Raw genomic sequence first — 11,933 nt, forward strand, 5'->3', positions numbered from 1 at the left:
GAAGAAGGAAAATAGTAGAAGAAGAAGAAAATAGAGGAGATGGAGGGGAAGAGTGTATTCGGCCAAGGGGAGAAAGAAGTGTTTGTAATGTGTGAAATTGAAGTAGTGTTGAGGGGTTTATATAGGGGTGGGAGAAGGGTTAGATTTCGTGTATTAGGGTTGGGTTTAGGAGGGAAAGGATTTTTGAATTTGGAGGTAGGTGGGGTTTTTGGGAAAAAGTGGATGGATGTGAGTGGTGAAAGGCATTTGGGGAAGAGATATGGAAGTGATTGGTGAAGGGGATTTGGGGAAGAGTGTTATGAAAGGGTGTGAAGAGGAAAGAAGAAGAGGTGGGGTAGGTGGGGATCCTGTGGGGTCCACAGATCCTAAGGGGTCAAGGACTTAACATCCCTGCTCCATTTAGGCGTGTAAAACGCCCTTAGAGTGCATTTCTGGCGTTAAACGCCAGGTTGCTGCTTGTTTCTAGTGTTTAACGCCAACTTTTCTCCCTGTTTTGGCGTTAAACGCCAACTTAATGCTCTGTTCTGGCATTAAACGCCAATTTGGTGCTTGTTTCTGGCGTTTAACGCTAGCTTGATGCTTCTTTCTGGCGTTAAATGCCAGTCTGCAGCTTTTTACTGGCGTTTAAACGCCAGTAAGCTCTTCCTCTAGAGTGAGCTATTTTTAATGCTGTTTTTCATTCTGTTTTTGATTTTTCAGTTATTTTTGTGACTTCACATGATCATCAACCTAAAAAAACATAGAATAATAAAGGGAAACATAAATAGATAATATTAGATAACATTGGGTTGCCTCCCAATAAGCGCTTCTTTAATGTCAATAGCTTGACAGTGAACTCTCATGGAGCCTCACAGATAATCAGAGCAAGGTTGTGGCCTCTCAACACCAAACTTAGAGTTTGTTTGTGGCCTCCCAAAACCAAACTTAGAGTTTGAATGTGGGGGTTTTGTTTGACTCTGTATTGAGAGAAGCTTTTTTATGCTTCCTCTCCATGGTTACAGAAGGAGAACCTTGAGTCTTGAATATAAGGTAGTCCTCATTCAACTAAAGACCAAATCTCCTCTGTCAACATCAATCACAGCTTTTGCTGTGGCTAGGAAGGGTCTGCCAAGGATGATGGATTCATCCTCATCCTTCCCAGTGTCTAGGATTATGAAGTCAGTAGGGATGTAAAGGCCTTCAACCTTCACTAGCACGTCCTTTACTAGTCCATAAGCCTGTTTCATCGATTTGTCTGCCATCTCTAGTGAGATTCTTGCAGCTTGTACCTCAAAGGTTCACAGTTTCTCCATTACAGAGAGTGGCATGAGGTTTATCCCTAACCCTAGGTCACACAGAGCTCTCTCAAAGGTCATGGTGCCTATGGTACAAGGTATGAAGAATTTTCCGGGATCCAGTTTCTTCTGAGTTAATGTCTGCCTCATTAATGCACTCAGTTCATTGGTGAACAAGGGGGGTTCATCCTCCCAAGTCTCATTACCAAATAAACTGGCATTCAACTTCATGATTGCTCCTAGATACTTAGCAACTTGCTCTTCAATGGTGTTTTCATCCTCTTCAGAGGAAGAATAGTCATCAGAGCTCATGAATGGCAGAAGGAAGTTCAATGGAATCTCTATGGTCTCTGTATGAGCCTCAGATTCCTCTGGTTCCTCAAAGAAAAACTCCTTTCTGTCCAGAGAACGTCCCATGAGGCTTTTCTCACTGGGATTCACGTCCTCCTCACTCTCTCCAGGTTCGGCCATGTTGGTCATGGTTATGGCCTTGCACTCTCTCTTGGAATTTTCTTCTGTATTGCTTGGGAGAGTACTAGGAGGAGTTTCAGTAATCTTCTTACTCAGCTGACTGAAGAGAGAACTTTTGCGTGGTCTAGAAATTTGCAGATAAATCCTCGTTGCAGGTATAGCTTCTAAACCAACAAAAGTCCTTTCTTACAAATGTTTTGGTTGTCACAAGTAACAAACCCCTAAATAAATTGATAACCGAAGTATTCAAACCTCGGGTCGTCTTCTCAAGGAACTGCAGGTAAGTATGTTCTTATTATTGGTTATGGAGGTTGTAAATTGGGGTTTTGAGAATGAGGAGTGAATAGTTTAATTAGCAAATAAAGTAAATGAAGAACAAGTAATTTAAATGGCAAGTAAAATAAGTAGATGACTGTAAATAAATAAATAACTGTAAAATAAACTTTTGGCAAGGTATGAGAAACTAGAGGTCCTATCCTAGCTATCCTTATCAATGATGATGAAAATTGAATCTGAATTCCACTTTGTTAACCTTTACTAAGATAAAGGAAGGTCAAGGGATTAATTGGTTTGATCTTCGAATCCTATTTATTTCCTAAGAAAAGATTGGGATTATTGAAGTTCAATTTAATTAACAAAGATAACAATTATCAATCATGTTTGAGTTTGATAACTCCTGAGTTATTGATTTCTTAACCAAGACCAAAAGAAGAAAAGTAAATCTACTGGAATAAAAATGTCTTTAAATTGGGAATAACAATAATGTAAATAAAAGAAAGCAATATTAAACTGAAATACCTCAAATAACATTAATTAAGAAAATCATAACATGAATGTAGCATAAGCCAAATAGGCAACATAACTAATATAAGCATTAAAGTATCTGAAAGTAAGAGATAAATATAAAGTAAAAGAACATTGAACCTGATAAAGAGATAATCCTGAAAGCGAATAAAATCCTAATTCTAAATCCTAATCCTAAAGAGGGGAGAGAGAGGAGAGAACCTCTCTCTAAACTAAATCTAAATCATGAAAACTAACTAAAGTGGAGACTCCCTTTGAATGGATGCATTCTCCCACTTCATAATCTCTGGTCTATGCCTTCTGGACTTGGATTTGGGCCAAAAAGGGCTTCAGAATTTGCTGGGAGCATTTTCTGCAATTTCTGGTGCGTGGCCTCTGTCATGCGTCCGCGTGGATCACGCGGTCGCGTCATTCGGAGTTTTCTTTGTCACGCGGTCGCGTCAGTCATGTGACCGCGTCATATGTGTTTTGCTCGAGGCGCGCGGTCACGTCAATCATGCGGCCGCGTCGTCCATGCGATCGCGTGGATGCCAGTTTCTCCAAAAACTCTGTTTTGTGCTTTTCTTCCATTTTTGGTATGTTTCCTTTCCATCCTTTGAGTCATTCCTGCCTTAGAAGATCTGAAACTACTCAACACACTAATCACGGCATCGAATGGAAATAAAGGTAATTAAAATAATTAATTTTAAAGCATAGGAAACATGTTTTTCACACACATCACATAATAATATATATATATAGCCAAGCCTTAGATAGTGATAAAGTGCCTTTACAATTGAGATGGGAGAGAAAAAACATGTTATAAACTTGCAAGACAATTAATAATTTAAGCAGAGATATATGTTAATGAGCTATTGAACCCTCACTGAATTTTGTGTTTACTCTCTAGTCACTCAATGTTTATTGGGTTAATCACTCTATTCTTCTTTTTATTCTTACTTTCTATAACTTTATTCTTCATCTAACCAATCAACAATTATAGAATATAGACATACCAAAAATCATGAGGTCTTTAGTTAGGGTTGTAATGGGGCCAAGGTAAAGGTAAGGGTATATGTATAAGGCTAAGTGAGCTAATAAGTGAATCCTTAATTAGTCTAAGACCTCACCTAACATACATACTTTGTAAAGCAAAACTTCTTTACCTATTTTCCCATATTTTCCCACTTTTGATGTTACATGCTCATGTTTCAATGTTTATTATTTTTATCCCATGTGCATTGCTTTATTTCACATTTGGGGAATTCTTTTGTGTCCCCTTTATTCAACTACTGAAAAATAACACTTTTTTTTATTGCACATGGTAATTCAATTATTTGATTTTACATGAGCATGCTTCCCAAAATTTTTATTTGAATAATTTTATTCTTTTCAACTTTTCTACCTTTTGTTTTTATCATCCATGTTCCCAATAGGTTTCCCACACTTAAACAATTACACACTTCCTATCTTAAGCTAACCAAGGATTCAACTTGGGATTTTTATTTTGTTTTTCTGCTTAAGGCTAGTAATGTGGCTGATAGAATAAAAGGGGATATAAAGGCTCAAGGGGCTAACAAGGGTGATGTAAAGGGTAGGCTAATTTGGGATAAGTGAGCTAAAATTAAACAATGGCCTCAATCACTCTCTTGGTATGTAGTTATATTCTATAATCGGACATATAGATTAAAACAAAATAAAGAACACCAGAATAAAAAAGAAGGGCGGAACACACAGGAATAAAAGTTATGGTTTGAATGTAACCATATAATTAAGCTCAAAACTCACAGGCTGTGTGTTCTCTAGCTCAAAAATCATTTATCAGTTATGTATGTCATGCAGGTTTAGTTAAAAATTCTCATTATTCTCAATGTAAAACTTAAGGTGGCTTTAAAGTTCTAGTGTTTCTCCTTGATGAAATGTTGTTAACTAACTAATATGTAATGCTATATATACAAGGTGTGTGGATTGTTGTTCTTAAGTTCAAGTCTCTAGTTTACTTCCTTTTTATATTTTTCAATTTAAACTAAGCTGTCTTATGCTAAAAAGGGTAAACTATACTAATTAATCCACAATTTCTATAACTAATAAGTTAGAATTTCTGCTAAACTAAATGGCTAAAATATGAACTAAAAATGCAAAATGCAGAAATAGAGTAAAAATACATAAAAATAGCAATATATAAGTACTGGGAGAATAAAAATAAAAATAAAGAGAAAAATACAGAAAAATAGCAAAATAAAATAAAAAGAGTCTGTAGTGGTTCACCAAAAAAATACGCCAGAGATGGCGACCTCCCCACACTTAAAATGTAGCATCGTCCCTGATGCTCACTCAAGCAGGGTGTGAAGGGGTGTCATCACTGGAAGGACGGGCAGCTGGAGTCTCTGTGGTGGTGGTCTGAGGAGCTGCCTGTGGCAGAGGAGGTGCTGACTGGATAGAGATCTTGGGGTCTACAGCCTGAATCTGATGTGGGGTCTCCTGCTGGTGTGCTGCCTGCTGGGTGCCTGCCTGCTCTTCCTCCTGCTGTGGATGAGTCGCAGCCTCGGGCGCATCCGTCTCCTCCTCAGATGCCTCGGATGGTGTGTCAGGCTCGGAGGGGATGTCGCCAGATCGTATCATCAGTTTCATGTGCTCATAGCATCGCTTGTTGCGACGCTCCATCTGGTCAAGCCGTCGAAACAGGCGGTGCACTAGATGATAGACGGGCTCTGGGGCAGGTGGAGGTGCAGTGGTGGTGGCAAGGGTAGCTGGGGCAGCTGTAGAGGAAGAGGGGCTGGCAGATGGTGTGGCTGTGGCGCCAGGAGCAGTGAGGAAAGGAGGTCTGTAGCCCAAAGCCAGAAAGTTCCTGCTGTGAGGGATAATCTTCTTGCATTCTGCAGCAGGTGGCTTTTCATCAGCATCCTCCCAAGGCACGTCAGCTCGACGGCCTAGCTGTGTAATCAAATAGGGAAAGGGAAGAGTGCCTCGGACGTGGACCCTGGCCATATAGTACCGGATAAAGCGTGGCAGGTACAGGTCCTTACCCTCCATCACACACCATAGGAGGGTGATCATAGCGGCTGGTATCTCAGTCTCGTGAGTACTCGGCATAATGAAGTTGCTAAGTATCTGATGCCATAGCCGAGCCTCATCATTCAAATAAATCCGCCTGATTCCCTTTGGCATGGTAGTGTTCTAACCCATAATCCAAGGAACGGTCGGGTCAAGGGCTATCCTGGCCTTGACTGCATCCCAATCAAACTTCATAAAGCGCATATCTTCCTCAACTTTTTGATAACCATCTAGCTGATCAGTTTTAGGCAGAAGCTTCAGAACATCTTCAATTGCCTCTTCAATGACCAGAATCTGCTTTCCTCTAAGGTTCACTGCATCTAGGGAAGTTTTGAAGTAATTGCAGTAGAATTTCCGAACCCAAGATGCATTGACCTGAGTCAGGTTTCTCTCCAGGAAGAACCAGCCTCTTTGTTTGATCTGATCAGAGGTGTATTGCTGGAGTTCTTCTGGGATTTTCAAGGTCCTCTCCAGGTATAGGTTCCTGGAGGCTGCAAACACCGGATACTTCAGCTCACAGTATCGGTTTGCAAACTTTACTGGATCAGTAGCACGGAGCAGCTGGTCGGCCTTCTCCTGCGGGGTAAAGTTTTTCTCCCGCCAGGAGTCATCGTGCATGATATCCATGATGGACATAGCGGATTCTCCTCTTTTACGTTTGCCACTGCCTTTGCTTTTCCTTTTCTTTGGCTAGCAGACATCCTGAAAAATAGAAAACCAGGATATAATAAAAACAGGAAAATAAATAGGCAAATAGTCAAAAGAGACACAAAGTGGCAAAGGAGCAAAAGGATAAGGAAAATGAGTTAAGTAAATGTGCATTAAGGATTGTATAGGAGTTAAAAGTCTGAAAAGAAGAATTCACAATCCAAAATATGATTGAATTCATGTTAAATAGAAAAATTAACATCATGCCATGGTTAGAATGTTAAAAGAAAGGGAAAGAAAATCAGAAGAGAAGTTTTGAAAGGTTAGGTTGGTTAGAATTGAAAAAGAGTTTAGGAAGTTAACATTAGTGAGTTAGTAAAAAGTGGGTTAAAGTAAGTGGCATAATGAAAATATTCCAAGTAACAAGTATTCACAGTTAGAAACTATAAGTAACTCATATCCAAATAAGGAAAATAGGTTGATGATGATTCAAATAGATATAGAAATAGCAAAAATTGGAATCAAACATCAAAAATGCAAATTATGAACCAGGAAATCAAAGAGAATAAGAATGCGTGCCCTGGCATTCATGAATTGGTTTGGTTAAATCTAAGGAAAGCACAGTTGAAAATGCCAAAATCAAGACATGAATGGAAACATTTTACAGAGATTTGGACAGCATTCCGGCTAAAATTGGATTGTCCCAGAAAATAAATAACAACAGAATAGTTCATATGAATAAAAAATACAGCTGCAATTACATATAAGGAATAGGAACATGAAAAATCAGATTAAAGAGCAGCATGAAACAAGAAATTACAGCATATGAACAAAACTAACATCACAGCAACAGCAGAATTGCGAAAATAATGAAACAAGAAACACGAACAGCGCAATTAAACAGACCTAAATCCACTAACCACATCCTAGGCTACCTAACAACCTAAAATCCACTACAACATGCATATCTAACTAGCCTAATGACGAACATAAACAGAAAAATATGAATTAACTACGAAAGATAGAAGGGTGGCGTTCGTCGGAACCTGGTAGGGGTAAGAAAGAGAGTGGGAGCAGAGAGGTGGCTGGGGATGACGGCGGTGGCGTCCGACGCGGCGGAAGAGGGTGGCGCGACGGCGGTGCCTGCTATTCGGAGGAAGGGAGGGAAAGGTAGGGGTAATGGGGGTAGGTGGCGGCGGGGTCTGGGTGGTCGGCGGCGTTCTGTAGTGGCGTGGTGGTGGTTGGGGTTTGGAGAAGAAGAGAGGGAGTGGAAGGGTTTGGGGAGGGGGGCGCGACTAATAGGGTTCGCGTGACTGGAGGGGTTATAATTTGAATCCACGGGATCGCGTGGGGCACGCGGTCGCGTGGTTGGGCTGAAATGGTGGTTGACACGATCACGTAGGGCACGCGATCGCATGGAATGGGAAAAGAGTGAATGACGCGATCGCCTGGGACATGCGATCGCGTCGCTGGAAATTGTGCTAAACGCACGATTCCAGCGTCGTTTCAGTGCAACTCTCTGTCTCCTTTTGGGTAAATTTGAATCCACGCGATCGCGTGGGGCACGCGGTCGCGTGGTTGGGCTGAAATGGTGGTTGACGCGATCGCATGGGGCACGCGATCGCATGGAATGGGAAAAGAGTGAATGACGCGATCGCATGAGGCATGCAATCGCGTCGCTGGAAATTGTGCTAAACGCACGATTCCAGCGTCGTTTCAGCACAACTCTCTGTCTCCTTTTGGGGTGTTGTGCAGTCCATGCGACGCGATCGCGTGAGTGACGCGATCGCGTGGGTCATTTGTGCAAAACGCACAATGGCCGCACGATTCCAGCCTAACTTTCTGGACGTTGGATCTTTATGCCAATCTCCAGGGCACGCGGCCGCGTGAATGTCTCGGTCGCGTGGGTAGTGTTTTTCGTAATTTGACGCGATCGCATGAATGATGCGGTCGCGTCGCACACCCTTTTTTTTTATGCAGGTATGCAATTATGCAGTATGCAGTATGCAATGATTAATATGAATGAGATGCAAAACTTCAGGTTCAATAAAATAAAACTTGAAAAAAATAAAACTAAATAAAAATTGAAAAAGGGACGATCATACCATGGTGGGTTGTCTCTCACCTAGCACTTTTAGTTAAAGTCCTTAAGTTGGACATTGGATGAGCTTCCTGTTATGGCGGCTTATGCTTAAATTCATCCAGAAATCTCCACCAATGCTTGGAATGCCAATAGCCTCCGGGGTCCCAAACTAGGCATGTGAAGCTTCTGAGCAGCTTCAAACAGATTGTCAGGCTCCTGGGGTGACGAATATCAGCATAGATTCCAGGATCCCAAACTTGGCTTTTAAGCTGGCCATCTGTTTCAAGCAAACCATATTCAAGTGGAAAAATACAGTTAAAGGTTAAGGATTGTACCCACTTAAAACTTGTATTGGGTGGTAATGGCCTTGGGATAGGTGGTTCCAGTGGTTCTATGAGTTCTACTCCCTTGTGCTCTTCTGTGAAATTCTCCACTTCTTTGCAAGATTCTTCAAATGTATCCATGTCCTGATCAAAGCCATCTATGTCTTCCTCATCAGTTAAGTCATAGACTGGAGGTTGAGAGAAATCTACCTCCGTATCATCTTCGTATTCACTTGGGGAAGATTCTTTGATCTCAGAGAATTCGCTTGTGGATGCAAGTTCATTACTAGGAGAACTTGACTTATGACTATCATCATCAAGGAAATTTGCTTCTTGGGTTATTCTGTCTAGTTCTTCATGAAAGACTTGCCTTGGGGGCTGTGTACTATCCTCCTTAGCATTAATTGTAACGTCATTGACAGAATTCTCCACAACTCTGGATTCCCATGGAGGCTCAGCGTCTCCTAGGTCTTCAACCAACTCTTCTTCTTGTGTAATGACAGCTTCCTCTACTTGTTCCAGTACGAAGTCATGCTCTGTTCTGTCCACTGGAGTTTCGAGTATCTCCTTCATGCTATGCTCTTCGTTAGATTGTCCACATGGGGCTGTGGGAGGTGGTGTGCGAAATCGTGGTCATTCCTTCCTTGGTAACGGCGCTAAAAACTCAATACGCACGTTATGTTCTTAATTCTGTTTCACAACTTCTTACAACTAACCAGCAAGTGCACTGGGTCGTCCAAGTAATAAACCTTACGTGAGTAAGGGTCGATCCCACGGAGATTGTCGGCTTGAAGCAAGCTATGGTCACCTTGTAAATCTCAGTCAGGCGGATTCAAATGGTTTTGTGAATTGATAAGTAAAAGATAAATAAAATATAACTGGGATAGAGATACTTATGTAATTTATTGGTGAGAGTTTCAGATAAGCGTATAGAGATGCTTTCGTTCCTCTGAACCTTTGCTTTCCTGCTGTCCTCATCCAACCATTCCTACTCCTTTCCATGGCAAGCTTTATGTAGGGCATCACCGTTGTTAATGGCTACATCCCATCCTCTCTGTGAAAATGGTCCAATGCGCTGTCACTGCATGGCTAATCATCTGGCGGTTCTCGATCATACTGGAATAGGATTTACTATCCTTTTGCATCTGTCACTATGCCCAGCACTCGCGAGTTTGAAGCTCGTCACAACCATCCCTTTCCAGATCCTACTCGGAATACCACAGATACCTATTTATACTAAACTAGTTACTAGGGTTTACAGAAATGAGTAAATGATGCAGAAATCCACTTCTGGGGCCCACTTGGTGTGTGCTTGGGCTGAGCATTGAGCTTTACATGTGTAGAAGTCTTTCTTAGAGTTGAACGCCAGTTTGTAACCTGTTTCTGGCGTTTAATTCCACTTTGCAACCTGTTTCTGGCGTTTGACTCCATAATGCAGCATGGAACTGGCGTTCAATGCCAGTTTACGTCGTCTATCCTTAATCAAAGTATGGACTATTATATATTGCTGGAAAGCTCTAGATGTCTACTTTCCAACAGAATTGGGAGCGCGCCATTTGGAGTTTTGTAGCTCCAGAAAATCCACTTTGAGTGCAGGGAGGTCAGAATCCAACAGCATCTGCAGTCCTTCTTCAACCTCTGAATCTGATTTTTGCTCAAGTCCCTCAATTTCAGCCAGAAATTACCTGAAATCACAGAAAAACATACAAACTCATAGTAAAGTCCAGAAATATGAATTTTAATTAAAAAGTAATAAAAATATACTAAAAACTAACTAAATTATACTGAAAACTATGTAAAAACAATGCCAATAAGCGTATAAATTATCCGATCATCACAACACCAAACTTAAATTGTTGCTTGTGCCCAAGCAAATGAAAATCAAATAGGATAAAAGAAGATAATATACTATAAATTCCAAAATATCAATGAAACTTAGCTCCAATCAGATGAGCGGGACTTGTAGCTTTTTGCCTCTTGAATAGTTTTGGCATCTCACGTTATCCATTGAAGGTCAGAATGATTGGCATCTATAGGAACTTAGAATTCAGATAGTGTTATTGATTCTTCTAGTTCAGTATGTTGATTCTTGAACACAACTACTTTATGAGTCTTGGTCGTGACCCTAAGCACTTTGTTTTCCAGTATTACCACCAGATACATAAATGCCACAGACACATAACTGGGTGAACCTTTTCAGATTGTGACTCAGCTTTGCTAAAGTCCCCAATTAGAGGTGTCCAGGGTTCTTAAGCACACTCTTCTTTTTGCTTTGGACCTTGACTTTAACCGCTTAGTCTCAAGTTTTCACTTGACACCTTAACGCCATAAGCACATGGTTAGGGACAACTTGGTTTAGCCGCTTAGGCCAGGAGTTTATTCCTTTAGGCCCTCCTATCCACTGATGCTCAAAGCCTTGGATCCTTTTTATTACCCTTGCCTTTTGGTTTAAAGAGCTTTTGGCTTTTTTTGCTTGCTTTTTCTTTTTCTATTTTTTCACCATTTTTTTCTTTTTTTTTTCAGCAAGCTTTTGTATTCACTGCTTTTTCTTGCTTCAAGAATCATTTTTATGATTTTTCAGATTATCAAATAACATTTCTCCTTTTCATCATTCTTTGAAAAGCCAACATATTTAACATTCATAAACAACAACTTCAACAGACATATGCACTGTTCAAGCATACATTCAGAAAACAAAAAGTATTGCCACCACATCAAAATAATTAAACTAGTTTCAAGGATGAATTCGAAACCATGTACTTCTTGTTCTTTTGTAATTAAAACAGTTTTCATTTAAGAGAGGTGATGGATTCATTTTCATAACTTTAAGGCATAGACATTTAGACACTAATGATCATGTAATAAGACACAAATATAAATAAACATAAAGCTCAAAAATAAAAAAAAAAACAGGAAAATAAATAAACAAGGAGATTAAGGAATGAGTCCACCTTAGTGAGGGTGGCGTCTTCCTCTTCTTGAAGAACCAATGGTGCTCTTGAGCTCCTCTATGTCTCTTCCTTGTCTTTCTTGCTCCTCCCTCATAGCTCTTTGATCTTCTCTAATTTTATGGAGGATGATGGAGTGCTCTTGATGCTCCACCCTTAGTTGTCCCATGTTGGAACTTAATTCTCCTAGGGAAGTGTTGATTTGTTCCCAATAATTCTGTGGAGGAAAGTGCATCCCCTGAGGCATCTCAGGGATTTCATGGTGAGGAATCTCCTCATGCTCATGTTGAGGTCCATGATCTCTTGTTTGCTCTATCCTTTTCTTAGTGATGGGCTTATCCTCTTCAAT

This window comes from Arachis ipaensis, chromosome B03 (genome assembly GCF_000816755.2).
Source record: "Arachis ipaensis cultivar K30076 chromosome B03, Araip1.1, whole genome shotgun sequence".
NCBI classification, from domain to species: Eukaryota; Viridiplantae; Streptophyta; class Magnoliopsida; order Fabales; family Fabaceae; genus Arachis; species Arachis ipaensis.